Raw genomic sequence first — 15741 nt, 5'->3', positions numbered from 1 at the left:
ACCTTCTTTGGATGAAGACTGGCCTTTGGTGTGGTTGGTGGTGGTTCATTTCGTTTGCTCCACAATCTTTCATTTCATATTATTGTACAGTTTCCACTTTTCATCGTCTATCACAATTTGTTTTAAAAAACAGAACATTTTTGTTACGTTTCAGTAGAGAAATCATAGGTGGAAATACTGTCAGGAAGGTTTTTTTCTGCTTCAGTTATGTGGAACCCAAACATCAAAGTGATCAACATAACCAAGATGGTACAAAAGATTTTCAATGCTTGATTTGGATATTGTGAGTATATCAGCTATCTCCCAAGTGGTGTAATGTTGATTGTTATTCTCCACTAATGTTTCAGTTTGACTGCCAGCAACTTCAACTGGTCTACCCAACTATGGTGCACGGTGCAGTGAGAAATTTCCATCACAAAGCTTTGAAAAACACTTCTGACGCATTCAATCAGTCACAGCACCTTCTCCATACACTGCACAAATCTTTTTGCTTTTCAGTTGCATTTTTGCCTTTCTTGAAACAATAAAGCATAATATGCTGAAAATGTTGCTTTTTATTTCATCTTCAATATTAAGATGACTATACAAAAATTCGCCAATTTCGTTAAGTTTTTTTTTTTTTAATGCATACTGATATGACCGCTGTCACCATACAATCTAACAAAGTTGTTTCGGATGACATTAAAGACAGCTAACCACTACCACAGCTATCTTATGAAAAAAAAAACAAATGAACCTTTTAGCCAACCCAATACTTTCCAACTAGCTTACTAGTCAAGTTTTGCAGGGAATTTGTTTAACATCTACCATTTTCTCTTGACTGGATATTTTTTTTCACATATACTCAAACCAAACCTTTAATGAGATCATTTGTCATTTTACAAATTGAAAGAAAAGTTTTAAAAGTAAAATGAAACATCTATTTCTTTAAGGCACACTTCTTAAATGAATTACCACTGTTCTAACACTGGGTTGCTGCTGACCAGTGAAGATAGTTAAGATCTCTGAAACACCTGTCTCACTCCCCCAAGCCCCAATCACATTTTAAATGTACTAGGCATACAAACATGGAAGACACTTTTACTCATCACTGAATCCTCACTGCACACACAGAATACTGAACACAGTATCTGATTACATAGAAGTCCCATGCGCACACGATGAAGGAATCATCCAAGTTGACAAGTTTGCTTCCGGCAGGAAATTCCTTGTAAATAAGAGTCCCTAAGTGGGAAATAAGCGCCCAAGAGCTGGAATTCAATTTCACCCTACAAAAAGCAGAGCTTCGAGACTGTGCAGCTCACAGTAATCATAAGAGATCATCCAGCTCACACCAATTTAACAAGCCCGGGTGGAGTGCCTAGGCAAAAGATGACACTCCAGCTTACTACTCCCCCCAAATTCCTCTTCTGTACTCATAATACTTCCACTGGAGTATCAAGGGGAAAATGGAGGTGAAACCAAATCAAAGCACTGGTGGAAACCTTTTCAGGGTGCAGCTTAATTCCACTTGTTTGAATTTCCTCATAAGACTCTTCAGGAGAGTGGTACAGAATTCTGGATGAAAAGATCTGTCCAGTGAAAGCAATGACCCTCCTCTGATAATTCTCTGCCATGCAGACTACCTCCAAAGGACAGGTGTTTGCTTGCAGCACTATCCAGGTTTCCTCCAAGCCTCAGCTATCCTCACTGACAGACCAGCCTAAACATCAGTTCTTTTCCAATGTTCACAGCTGGATGGACTCTTCCTTCCAGGAGTGCCTGGCCTGCATCTCTCAGAGAGTACTTCCAAGATCTACCTTATGCTATTAGGTACCATTCCAACCATCTGCATGGATTACATTCCTTCCTCCCTAGTCATGAACACTTGGGGTCTAGAGCCAGGCCTTGACACTTAACAGCAACCCTGTCCAAGTGACAGCTCTCCGGACGTCAAATTTCTTATCCTTAAGACAGAAATGATACCAGTACCTATCTTCAGAGGACTTGAGGAATACAGAAGGTCTTAGAAATTCAACAAACAGTACACCTGGCACACAGTAATCACTCAGATATTCACTAAAATGGAGTGATCATAAAAGGATGCACAAGCTCCATCTGTGCAGGGGAATACAGTGGAGAAAGGGAAGTGATTCACACTGCAGTTCCATACATGAAGGCTGACTCAGACAACAAGCAGAGTGACTTCTGTGCAAATCTACCACTTCAGAATAGGCCAGCAGTAAGAAATAGACTGCAACCATGAAATTAAAAGACGCTTGCTCCTTGGAAGGAAAGCTATGATCAACCTAGACAGCATTTTAAAAAGCAGAGACATTACTTTGCCAACAAAGGTCCGTCTAGCCAAAGCTATGCTATGGTTTTTCCAGTAGTCATGTGGTTTTTCCAGTAGTCATTTTTCCAGTATGGATGTGAGAGTTGGACTATGATGAAAGCTGAGCGCCGAAGAACTGATGCTTTTGAACTGTAGTGTTGGAAAAGACTCTTGAGAGTCGCTTGGACCGCAAGAAGATCCAACCACTGTATCCTAAAGGAAACTAGTCCTGAATATTCATTGGAAGGACTGATGATGAAGTTGAAACTCCAATACTTTGGCCACCTGACGCGAAGAATGGACTCGCTAGAAAAGACCCTGATGCTGGGAAAGATTGAAGGCAGGAGAAGGGGCCGACAGAGGATGAGATGGTTGGATGGCATCACTGACTCGATGGACATGAGTTTGAGTAAGATCCGGGAGTTGGTGATGGACAAGGAAGCCTGGCATGCTGCTGTCCATGGGGTCACAGAGAGTCAGACACGACTGAACTGAACAAAAAAAAGGCAACCCACTCCAGTATTTTTGCCTGGAAAACCCCACGGACAGAGGAGCCTGGTGGGCTACAGTCTATTGGGTCGCAAGAGTTGGACACGACTTGGTAACTAAACAACAAGAAACAAAAAAAGACCTATTCAGAAAAGGTATTTCTACCCTTTGAAGGGAAATCCGTTCATAGGCAACTACTTGCTAGAAGTCCTTTTCACAAAGAGTCAATGATCAAAGACAAGCAACTGTCTCAATGTGAACAACTGGGGGTCGGGGGTGTTTAAAGAGCCACAGGCCAAAGAAGGAACCCAGCTCTCCCAAGTGTAAGGGAAGGGTACTCAGATGTGCTCCCAGAGCAAAGAGGCCCACAGGCGTCCTGAGAAATGACACTGAGGACAGGCAAGCTAAGATGCAGGCTATCAGCTCCAATGTGAAGAACTCAAAACTGCACTCCTGGGATTACAAATATATGCGAGCTATTATCTTGAAACAGACGAACATGAAGGTGGACAAACATGAAGGTGGTGTTATTTCCAGACAACTCATCTGTGAGCTCAATAGTTTCCTGGAATCAAAAGGAAAATGAAGACACAAACACGCAAAGTTCACTACTTAGCTGTTTTTTTAATATATATAACTGAAAGCACTTCAAAGCTAAATAACTTTAAATGAAGATTATGAAACAACCTACACATGGATGATACCGCCTCTTATAAAACTCCTTCATATAAGTTATGTTTATTTCTTTTAATTACAGAATAAAAAGAGCAACCTGTTTAAGCAACAAAGCCATGTGTGTACAATACATAAGACTGTAACTCAACTGGGCAGAGCAAAGGAATGCATTATAGCCAAAGACCAGCAGAAAATGAACGGGGGAAATATCCATTAGCACATATAAATTTAATTCAAACTTTAGAGATTAGGGGAGAGCAAAGAGGTTTTGATATTGTTAAAAATAGGACAACAGGCCCAAAATGAACCCATGTCAACAAACCACAGCTTAATTCATTTCAGCTCTCCCAGAAATGGAATCTTAAAACCAGTCAATCAGGAATCACCTGGTCAGCACTAGTGAGGTAATCTGCCTGACAGACCCCTGCCATCCCTAAAAAGAAAGTGACCTTGCCACAAGCAATCTGTTTTTTCACAGCTTAGTTTCCCCCACCACACTCTCTGTCTTTCCTCTGTACAGCTCCGTGTATCTGCTAGATAGAATGCTGTTCCATTCACAAATCACTGAAGAAAGTCACTAAGATCTTAAAATTTACTCCACTGAATTTTTAAAACATGCACTATTCCTAGAAGTAATACAAGTTATTTTCCATCCTTTGACAACTCTGCCCCAATTACAAAGCATGAATTATTCAAGTTAATAACACTGAATTTCCCCTTCCTTGTACCAGACAAAGGATTTGGAAGAGAGAAGAATGGTTTCATGCACACCACCTGTGCAGCATGCTTCAATCCCTAAGCACAAACATATCACGCCGAAGAATGGTATTTTCTCATCCCACAAGTTCTGTCTCCCTCAGTCTGAAGGTTCAAATGCAAGCATGGAAAAAAGGTCTCACAGCTAAGAGCAAACACTAAGCCACATAAGGGAACACAGCCACGAGTCTTTCTAAGTCTATCCATATCCAGCACGATCAGATGACCAAATGATCAGGCTAGCTAGCAGGCCACTGGATTACCTTCTGCAGCAAAGCCTCCAAGCCAACACCAAATCCTGGAAAATAGTTTTATGAACAGCAGAAGTTGCTTCAGCGAAGAGCCCTAGAACAAAAACCTTCCTTCATCTGCAGCCACTGCAATAGGCCCAGTCTGGCATTTTGAGACATTCCTCATACCCAAGAAAGAGAACAAGTTGAAAAAGAGGGGTGTAGAAGGCTCCTGGGCAGATCTGCACCAAAGCTGACAGAGGTTGACAGCTCTGAGAAAGTCTCTGGAGGATTTTCCACAAGAATAAACCAAAATGGGTGCTCCACATTGTTTCCTAGGGTCATGAAAATTGCAAATGTTTGGAAAAGCAGGATACATGCAAAAACAAAAGTCTTCAAAATCATCAAGGGTCATTTAATAACATAATAATTTCTCATTCTCAAAGTAAACGCCAGGAAATTCATTTTAGTACATGCTTCTTGGATGGGCTCTAGGGTTCTAAGAAATGCCTCTACCCCTAACTATTCAATGTTCACACATACGCATTTTTCTGGAGAAAGGATCCACAGCTTTGTCACCTTTTCAAAGGGACCTCCAACCTCCCCTTAAGTTAAGAACTGATGCTCTAATGAGAAGCAGAGCTGATCTATCCTTGGCCACTGGATCCTCAATTATTTTGAGTTCCTTAAAGAACTGAATAAATCCAACAGAAAGAACTGTAGGAAGATGATTACTCTAGCAATGTTTAACACTTGTTTTTGATTATGGAAATCTGAGTAAGCTTTCTGTAATACTAGAGGAATGCCAAGCAGCAGACTTTACAAGAATTTAAGTATAGAAACAGCTTAACAAATGGCAAAATTACAAATGTAGTTTTTGTGTGGACAAAGATGAATCCAGTCTACTGAAATATTCTCCATTACAATTTCATTCATGAATGCATATGCTGATGTTTACCTACCTGGTCTCTTAACCCAGTCTTCCCCTGCACTTCCTTCCATGTTATAAGCCTATCTCACCCCTGTGCTTTCTGAGGGCTGTTTACTGATCAAATCAGTCTCTATCACCAGCGGCCGGAGTCTTCTTGCCCACCCAAGAGACTACTGAGACTTGGCTTGACTCCTCCCTGAGTCCCCATAGCAAATTCCTCTGTACCTGAACCTGGTATAAATCATGTCTTTCATTTAATTCTGGACCAAGGATTTGGAATACCCACATCCTTAACTATCTTCACTTTATCCTTTTTCTTGAGTAACTCGTTATAAGCTAATTGCAGCTAATTCTGGTTTTTATTACCAAGTATGGAAAATTAACTTCCCTTCAGCCATCCAAAATTTATTGCTTCAAGATAGGGGATACACTCTACTTCAAACATAAAATGTAGACTGTTCAAGAAAAATATCCCATCTAGCATGGCTCACAATGAGGAGCAAGATGCTGCTGGGGTTACCACTGGTGGTGAGCAAGTGGAGGGCAGAGATGAATCAATGTGTTATGTTCGAGTGAGGTGGCTTGGCATTCCCACTCTGAACATGGTCAGGGATGGGCAATGATCCAAGCCAGTGTCTTCTGTCATCAGAGCACTACTGGGGAAGAATCATTCTTGACCTTGAAGTCAGGATATTAGAGATAAAAAACAGCTCTGATGTCCCTATTTGAGTCCCTGATTTCAGCTGTGCCTGAGGTCCACTCTAGACCTACTACATCAACCAGCAAATTCCATTTTGTTTCAACAAATCCCCTTTTGTTTCATGTTTGTTATTGATACCATAAGTAAGTAACCAATATAGCCATTTCCTTTAGAACTAACATCTTGCTTGATTAAAAAGTTGGGAGGACACTATTTCAAGAGCAAAAATAACTTGCCCCCCCCCAACACACACACAAAATACTCTTTACATACTTACTGTTTTGCTTGTTGCAATCTGCTGACAGCCTTCCCCACATGCTTCCTCCTCAACTTCCCCATCCCACTCTACCCTCCGAAGAGCTTCTAGCAGGCACAGCACAAGGAAGAAAAGAAACTAAAGATCAATGCAGTTCACATGCTACTAGAAAGCATATCCAGGACAATCACCTTGGGCAAATGATAAAGAAATAGATTGTAAAATAACCACCAAAAAAAGAAAGAAAAAAAATTCAGGGTACCCACAGTTAACAATGAGTGGTATCTAAAACAAGGCTATTTCATACTAGTCTGAAAAGATTCACAATAGCAAACAGATTTCGCCGTGTACACAATACACAGAATCACAGCAAAGGTTTTATGAAATACCCTTGAATGTGTAACACCCTTTGACATTTCCTTTTTCTCCCCCCTTAAACAATGATTGCAACCTACTAAATTCACTTCATAATCCAGAGTTTGAAAAACAAGACCCGAAACAAGAATTACTTTCTCTTAAAACCTAGACTGTGGTCAAAGTTCACTGGAGCCCAAATCTATTACCTCATTTTACATATGAGGTATTGTTTTTACATATGAGCTATGGTTTTTCCAGTACTCATGTATGGATGTGAGAGTTGGACGATCAAGAAAGCTGAGCACCAAAGAATTGATGCTTTTGAACTGTGGTGTTGGAGAAAACTCGAGTGTCCCTTGGACTGCAAGGAGATCCAACCAGTCCATCCTAAAGGAAATGAGTCCTGAATATTCATTGGAAGGAGTGATGCTGAAGTTGAAACCCAATACTTTGGCCACCTGATGCAAAGAACTGATTCATTTGACAAGACCCTCTTGCCGGGAAAGACTGAAGATGAGAGAAGGGGACGACAAAGGATGAGATGGCTGGATGGCATCACTGACTCAATGGACATGGGTTTGAGTGAGCTCCGGGAGTTGGTGATGGACAGGGAGGCCTGGCGTGCTGCAGTCCATGGGGTCGCAAAGAGTTGGACACAACTGAGCTGAACTGGACATATGAGAAACTGAGGCCTGGAAGGATATGCAACTTGCCCAAGGCAGGCACACAGCAGATCCAGAGTCCAGGCCAGCTCCTTCCTCCTCTCCCTCTTGTGCGTGGAGGCGCCAGCACATGCTCGCACAACGTGCACTGGCAGGTTCACACTCCATGCAGTCCTCTGATTTCAACCTTCAGAATTTGCTCACCTGAAATGTATGTTTCCTCAAACATAGTGGGAAATGTTTTAAGTGTAAAATCCCCCAATTTATCTTACTCTCTCTCTTTTACACAAAATAATCTCAAAGGCCAACTCGCCTGTAGGCATGTATGTGTTACTGCCTGGGGTATGACAACTGGGGATGTTAGCCACACACAAAGACACAGAAACTATGAATTCCTGTTTCTAGAGATTGCATAATACCAAGCCCAACACCTCTTCCTGGCAGTGCTTCCACAATGTGCCAGTGTCTCTTGGCGTGACAGCAACTAGAAACAAATAGTTGCAGCCTTAAGCGCACACCAAGACAAGAGAAGTGACCACAGGCACAGTGAGGCCTGCTCAGCTATTCTTGAACCCCTTCGGCAGAGCAAAAGCAGCTATCTCCCCCACCCCAAACAAATATAGTACAAGTCAGAGACCCCCTTCCCTTCCCCATCTTAATACAACCCAGATGCCAGGCACCCCCATCTTTTGTCTACCCAGTCAATGCTTAAACATACAGACCCCATTTTACCAATAAGGAAACTGAGGTGTAGGGAGATAATGTAACTTGCCTGAGGCTGAGGTCAAGGTCAGAAGGAGGTAGGGCTGGGACTGATCCCCCAACATGGACTCCACAGTTCTCCCTTTTCAGTACGCAGCTCCACCCAAGCCCAACTCTGCTAGCCATAGCCCAAAATCCTGAAACTTCCCACACTGAGAACAGGCCAACACTTGTCAAGGAACAGATCACAGAATAACCTATACCTAGAATGACCTTTAAAAAGCCTTTATTTGTAAGTATGTCACAGATCAAAAAGAAGAAATGCATATTCATTTAGGTGCTCTGAATTTTCAGTTAAATGCTCGTATCTGATCAATCTCTGAAAAAAATAGACTCTTCAATTGGGTTTCACACACATACACAAAACGCATTCCACATGGAACTGGATCCTGACAGCCCCTAGTAAAGGTGACTGGCATTGACTGGTTTTCTTCTGGTCAACAGGCCCAGAGTCCATCAGCAAGGATTTAGCCTCCCAGCCAGGAACTCCACTTTCCTGGCCCACCATACAACTGCCTGCCTCCTTTCCAAGAAGTCCCTGACTTGTGATACAAACCTTCCTGGAGACCAGAATCCTTTCACCAAGTCCAAATGTCAACACACTTTAGAGTCAAAATAGGCAGGGAAGATATACAAAGATGCTGTGCTTGTTGTGCTTTGGAAAAACTTCCTCGACCAGCAACTTTGGACAACTGTTGCCATTGTTCACATAACCAGGTTTTAAGGAAATGGTTAAGTTTCATCTTAGGACTGAGAATACACTGGACCACCTTCCCCAGCTGGATCATTTCTCCAAAACTATGCAGCCAACAATATCCCAGGGTGGGCACCCCCAGAGCTTGCTGAATTTCCATTAATCCCATTACCCTCCACTTTTAATCTCATTATAAGCTAAAGACAAATCCTCACTTAAAAAACCCAATCCACACTTTAAATCACCTCCCCCACTGAGCTCTACTCAAGAGTTCACTCAAAGGAAGACACAACACAGAGGGGGATCTGAAAGGCACCTCGCTGATCTCGGTGTCACCTGATGACACAGTGTCCAGGCATGTCAGCTGGCACATCTTCCAAACCCTCAGCTGCTCCACTTTCTAATACCTGGCTACCTCTCCCCACTTCTATTCTTCACCCTGGATAATGACAGCAAATAACCTTGAGAGAGCACCACCTCACTTTACCCTTAACTGAAAGATGGACAAGTGAAGTTTGGGGAAGGCTGAGTGACAGGCTGAAGGTCACACAGCAGGCAAGAGGGCCCGGATTCAAACTGGGGTCTAACAGTGCCACCCTGGCAGTATCAGTTCTTGGAGAAGGTCAGCAAAAATGAGACAGGACTGGATGCCAAGAGGCTGTGCAAGCCTTCCCCAGAGCATTCATATTACACTGGACTTCTATCACGGAGTCAGGAATTCTGAGACCTGATTTCAGGAAGCAAAGTCCAACTCTGGGCAGGAGAGAAGAAAGGTCAAAGAGCAAGATCTCGGAGACACTTCTGCTTCTCAGAACGCTTCACAGAACACAAAGACCACACTTGGGTTTTACCTAATTGCTATTTGTTGGGGGTTGGGGGACTGTTAAAAGCCTCATCCTTATAAACAAAACACTGTAAAGTTTGACTGGATAAAAGGAAAGTCATAGAACCTTTCCAGAAAACTAAATTGTACCAAGTTTCCAAAAACACACCCCCTCTGGTCTGGTAATTTCATTTCTAGATATGAAAAAAGGGGAAAACTTGAAAATCATGACCAGAAACAGCAGAATTATGGTATGTTCACATAACAGAATTTTAGATACCCACTTAAAATAGAGCATTTTGGAAATGTTCACAGTGTAATATTTTTTGAAAAGTTAAGCACAAAATACCCTTACAATCTCTTTTGCAGATGATGTGGACCAACCAGTGCTATTACAGGACAGATGGACAGATGGCTGCTTTGCCCTAACTTTGAGACTGAACTCACTCTCCATCTATTTCTTTAGAATGGAATACATCCCATGATTTACACTGGGAGACGTGGATGCAGTTTAATCAAGTTTAATCAGTTGTAGCCTGTTTGGACTGGGGGTAAAAAAAACAACCCTAAGTGTTTTTAAACACTTTACAGCAACGGCACAAGTCTGGAGTGCATCTTCCAGACTGTTCTCTGTGCCTCATCAGCACTTCGCACTGTTCTTTAACAATTACAATTAAGAAATCAAATGGGGATCAAACCATACAGACTGTACCACAGGTCAACACGCTGACATCCTTGTACTTCCATTCCCCATTCTTTTAGATGGCTACACCACATTCCATTAAGGTTTTTCTTTTTTAACCACTTCATGAAAGTACTAGAAAAATCACTGCAATAAAGTCATTGAGCATGGTTAAGTACCATGACCTAGCAATTCCACTCCTAGCTATCCACCCAACAGAAATTAATACAAAATGTCCGCACAAAAATTTGTACGTGAATGTTTGGAGCAGCACCATTCACCATAGTTCAAAAAAGTGGAAACCCAAATACCCATCAACTGAAGAACAGAGAAATAAAATGTGACATATGCATATAAAGAAATAGTATTCACTCATAAAAGAAATGAAGTACTGATTCCTGCTGCACCATGTAAAACCTTGAAAACATTACACCAAGTAACAGAAGCCAGACACAAAAGGTTATACATATTGTACAATTCCTGAAATATCCAGAATAGGCAAATTTATAGACACACAGAGTACATTAGTAGTTGCCATGGATCGAAGGGATGGAGAGTGCCTGCTAATGAATAGGGATCTCTTTTTGGAGGGATGAAAATGTTCTAAAATTGGTTGTGGTGGTGGCTGCACCATTCTGAATATACTAAAAAACCACTGAATTGTACGCTGTAAATTGGTGAACTATCATTTGTGAATTATATCTCAATAAAGCTATTACAAAATGACAAAAAACAAAACAGTAAGATTTTACAATAGTATAATGTTCAAAATATACATAGTTTATATTCAATAAATGTTTGGGGGTAGATACATTAAACTTATATAAGCCATAAAGAAATCATCGTACAAATATCTTTTTGTCTTCCTTTATATATAGTAGAAGCTCAAAAAATCATTGATGAAATAGACTGGTCAATCACGTGAAATCAGGGCTCGATGCTTTTTAAAAAAAATTTTTTTTTACTGACAAAATGAGATTCACATTAAGAAATGCTACCTATACTTAACATTACCCACTTCATCTCCCTCTTAAAATACTTTTCCCAGGTCAGGACTGAACCACAACCCAAACCCACTCACCACATTTCAAAGTGCAAAGCGGGAAATGTACCGTAGACAGGGCACAGAGGCAACTGCATGCCATGCTGCTTCGACTATTAATAAGTTTACCACAATTAGAGACCTTAACGTTACCTTAGTTAAAATTCACATTCCCCGAAAGTCACTACTAATTATGCCCACTGTTAATATTTTATTGATTTAAGAAAAATTATTTGCATGTTATTATGGGCATACCAAATTCTTCTTCAATTTCTCTCCAGTTTATTCACTCAAAGAATATTACAGCTGCTCTTCAAAGGTGCTGAGGATACACTAAAGAATAAAAATAGGCAAAGACTGGCAAACAAAACCCTGCCCTCATAGAACTCACATTCCAGTTTTGTTTTGTTTTTAAAGTATAATTTAAAGAAATTTTATTTATTTTTAACAAACTCATGTCTTATGAATTAAATGTCAGCATCAGCAAAGAATCCCAATTCTCACCTTGCAAATGTTCAGTCTTTTCTAAACACTAAAAATCACAAAGATTTATTAAACATCAGCAGCAGTTTTCAATGACAAGCCCTTTTCCCCCCGTTTTACAGATGTGCCTGGAACATAAAGACAAACGTGTCTAACTTACAATTTTATTCAAAATCAGAATTTGAAGCGTTGATATAGACAACGTCTATTGATACAGACAACAGTGGGCTCTCAGAGCAGATTTAACAGCCCAAGGTTTTCAAATCATTGATACCAAATGGTTTTTACTGAAAATTTAAATAAAAAGACTCCAATCTCCCTCTAAAATTCATAATCTCAAGTCATTCAATAACCTGAATTGTGTAATACGAAAATATTGCATCCCCTCCACCTCCAAAAGCAAAAGTGCAATTTAGTTCAAAGATCACAACAACTGGCTCAAAAGGGTAACTTTTGGAAACAAAGTCTAAATTCCATTAAACAATTCAATAATTTAGTGGAAATTTTACAAAGTGGCCAATGATTCTCTTGCACTTCTTAAGTAATATTTTTTTCTCATCACCCTCTCAACCAGGAAGAGTAGCCTTAAAGACACCTCAAACAGCCAACCCATCCTTAAAATGCAGTCACTTTTGCGTTCTAACTTTCATCTGTTGGCAAAATTTCTTATCTTCAGCAATTTGGTTGGGGCTGAATTCTAGCAAGATGCACACATGAGGGTTCACGTCCTCAGATAAGACAAACTAAAACCACCTTAAGAGACTCACTCCACAGCTTGAGCCCTTAAATACTGTTTCCTACTAAGGTTAAGTGGGTATGGCAGGTAACAGGGAGCAATGCATTTGTTTCAGATCACATTTTTCTCGATTTGGTTGAGGGAATCATCGGAGAAGTTTATCTTTCCCAGGTTGAAGACTGGGGGGAGAACAGTTCAGTTACCTAAAACCTTGGTGGAAAGATAAACCCCATCCAAATTCAACAGAAAGTAATGTTTTACCATATTAATGGCAAGGTCATAAAACAGACTGTGCCATCCAAAAACTTCTTGAAACTGGTAACATACTCATAAATCCTACTGGGAATTCCTTTCTTTACAACCTCCAAGAACTAAATCCCAAGAACCAACAATTTAAGGAACCTGACAGTCCCATTCATAGAAATCTCCCAAACATTAGTACAGCACCGAAGAGCCACTGGCTTAGAGGTACTCTGATGGTCTTTGTAAACAACGGGCAGGGAAAACCCTCTTGAAGGTAAGCAAAGGCACTTTAATTCTCATGAGGCGCAGACTCCAAGAGGTTACTTCTTGCATCCAGCACACACATAAAAAGTAACCCAAGGGCTAAGACCATACATAGGACCAGGTTGCACAAAACGTTAAATGAGTAAACAAAAATAACACTTCAAAATACAATGCGTGATCCTGAGTAAAAGAGAGGTCAGCCACACAGTAAAAGCACATGACTCATCCACAGGCCTGAACACAAGTATCTGTACAGTCCACTACACCAGAGTGGGATTTCCCATCCTCATCCAAGCCTGGGCCTTACGGGTATCTCAGTCGGGAGAAGTTGTGCTATTTCCGTTTTGGAGGGGAGGGTCATTTTATTTCGCTGAATCACAACTCCCCCATATCCCCACCCCAAACCACCACCACGCACAATACTGCAAATAGACGAGACGGTGGCAAGGACGCCAGCAAGCACCGACCGAGCAAAACAAAGCACCCAGTGAGGGGCTGCTGGGCCGGGAGTGGGTGGGTAAAGGGGGCCAGGCTCGCCCCTCGGAGCACGGCTCCCGCCCCCAACGGCCTCTCTCCGGGTAGGTGTACGGCGGCAGCCTCCTCCCTCCACCTGGGGACCAGCTCCGTTCTCCGCAGAGCTCCGGGGGACAGTCCGGAAGGTGAGGAAATGAGGGCGGGGGCGCGCTGCCCCGGCCTGAGCCAGAGGACCAAAGCTCCAGAGGGAGGGCGCGTCGGGCCGCCCCACGTGAACACCGGGGCCGAGGCCGCCCCGGGGACCGCGGCCGGAAACAGCAGCGCTCGTGACCACCACGCCGGGCCCGGACTTACCCGGGCCTGGCGCACCGCGGACTCCGCGGCGGCCGCTTCCTCCTCCTCCTCCTCCTCCTCCTCCTCACTTGACAAAATGGCGGCGACAGGAAGTGCCGGGCGCCTCGGCCCGCCCCCTGCCCGCCCCCGGCCACCCGCCCCGCCGCTGCGCCCGCGCCCCCCGCCCGCGCCCCTGCCCGGCCGCCCAGCCAGAGCCGGGGTGCGGTGGCGCCAACGGCGGGGCGCTCGCGAGCCTCCCTGCCGCCCCGACGCCAACGGCGCAAGCGGCCCTAGCCCGGCGCGAGCGGCGCGGGGACGCGGGAGGCCCGCAGGCCGGAGCCCGCGTCGCCCCGGCCTCCCCGCCCCCGCGCCGCGCCGCGCCGATGGCGTAGCTCCTGGCGCACCAGCTCCATTACGCAATGCAGGTTACGCGGACCGCGCCGCGGGCCCCAGAAGGCTGCCCCGCGCCGTCTGCTGCCCCGAAGGGCACCGGTCCTCACCTGAGACGCTAGGCCGCACGCCGCCCCCGCCGGCCGCCCGCCGCCGCCCCCTCCTCTTCGGGCTGCCTGCGCGGCGCCGGGGCCCGCCCGCCGCTCCGCCGCGCTCACAGGCCCAGCTCGGCCGCGGGCACTGCCGGCAGCCGCCGCCGCCGCCGCCGCAGCCCCCGCTTCGGCTCCTTGGCTGCGGGAGAGCAGAACAAACAGCCGTGCCGCCGCTGCCGCCGCCGCCGCCGCCGCCGCCAGCGCACTGACGTCACCGCGCACGCTACGGGCGCGGTCACGCGCTGCCGCCGCCCGGCGTGCGCGCCCCAAACCGTGACCCGCGGGAGCGAGCTTAAGCGAGCTGGTGGCTGGGCGGTGAGTGGGGAAAGCAGGTGCTCGCGGCCCGCGGAGAGATGAGATCCGCCCCCCCACACACCCCACCCCAGACCAAGGGTGAGGGCTGACAAGAGATTTTGCACACCTGAGGTAGGGGACCGCTTCGTCGGAGGGAAGGAGCCCCGCAGAACGAGGGAGGAGAAATCTCAGACCGGGAGAGAGGACCTCGCAGACCGAGAGGGGAGATACTTCAGACCTAGAGGGGACCCCCCCCAGACTGTGAGGGGACCCCGAAGACCGAAAAGGATACACCTCAGACTGAGAGGGGACCTCACCGACCGAGAGTTGGGATCCCGAAGACGGAGAGGAAACACTTCAGACAGAGCGAGGAGACCTGCAGGCTGAGAAAGGGGATCCCTTGGACTAAGGGAGGGAATAGTCAGAGGGAAGGCTGAAAGTTGAGCCTGAGGGAAAACATCTGAAAACAGAGGGAGACGTCCAAAAATTTAAAAAGGGATTGATGACAGGCCCTCAAAGAGAGGGAAGACAGTGAGGATAGGCTCCACAGACTGATGACAGAGGCCGGGAGAGACACCTGCCTGAGGGAGGCCGCGCTGCAGGGGAGGCTGAAGGGTGTTGGAGGAGGCTAGAGTAGGATGGGGCTTGAACGTTAAGGGAGAGAGCTGCGATGGGGGCGCTGGGGTGAGGGAAGACAGGTGGGAGAGGAGGCTGTTAGCAAGGCTGGGGTGGCATCTTTCTTGGCTGGCTCGCTAGCCACTGGGATCTAAGGACTGGAAGGTATCAGACCCTATGCCTAGGGCTCTCTCCCTGCAGTTGGCCCCCAGCTGACCTCATTCTCATCCTTAAAATCCAAACTACAAGCCAGCTCCCTAAAACAAAGAGATTAGGTTTAGGTTGCTTACAATTTAATGTGGTAATCCTGTTAAAATTTTCAAATGGAGAGCCATAACCTCTTTTCCCCTTTTGCCCTTATTATCACTTTTAGCATTTTAAGTC

General features: G+C 44.7%; 1 protein-coding gene across 1 annotated transcript in view; it reads right to left on the bottom strand.

The window, feature by feature from the left end:
- BRD4 (bromodomain containing 4) overlaps window positions 1–14633 on the bottom strand; it is an 87622-nt gene extending 72989 nt beyond the window's left edge. Inside the window, exon 1 of the mRNA XM_055542338.1 lies at window positions 14407–14633. The gene's annotated coding sequence lies outside the window, so the exon portion shown is untranslated. The remainder of the gene's footprint in view (window positions 1–14406) is intronic.
- Between the last annotated feature and the right edge of the window lie 1108 nt (window positions 14634–15741).

The sequence above is a fragment of the Bubalus kerabau genome, chromosome 1 (genome assembly GCF_029407905.1).
Source record: "Bubalus kerabau isolate K-KA32 ecotype Philippines breed swamp buffalo chromosome 1, PCC_UOA_SB_1v2, whole genome shotgun sequence".
In the NCBI taxonomy this organism is placed as follows: domain Eukaryota; kingdom Metazoa; phylum Chordata; class Mammalia; order Artiodactyla; family Bovidae; genus Bubalus; species Bubalus kerabau.
The sequence above is the reverse complement of the archived record's forward strand: the minus strand, read 5'-3'. Positions and strand labels throughout refer to the sequence as shown.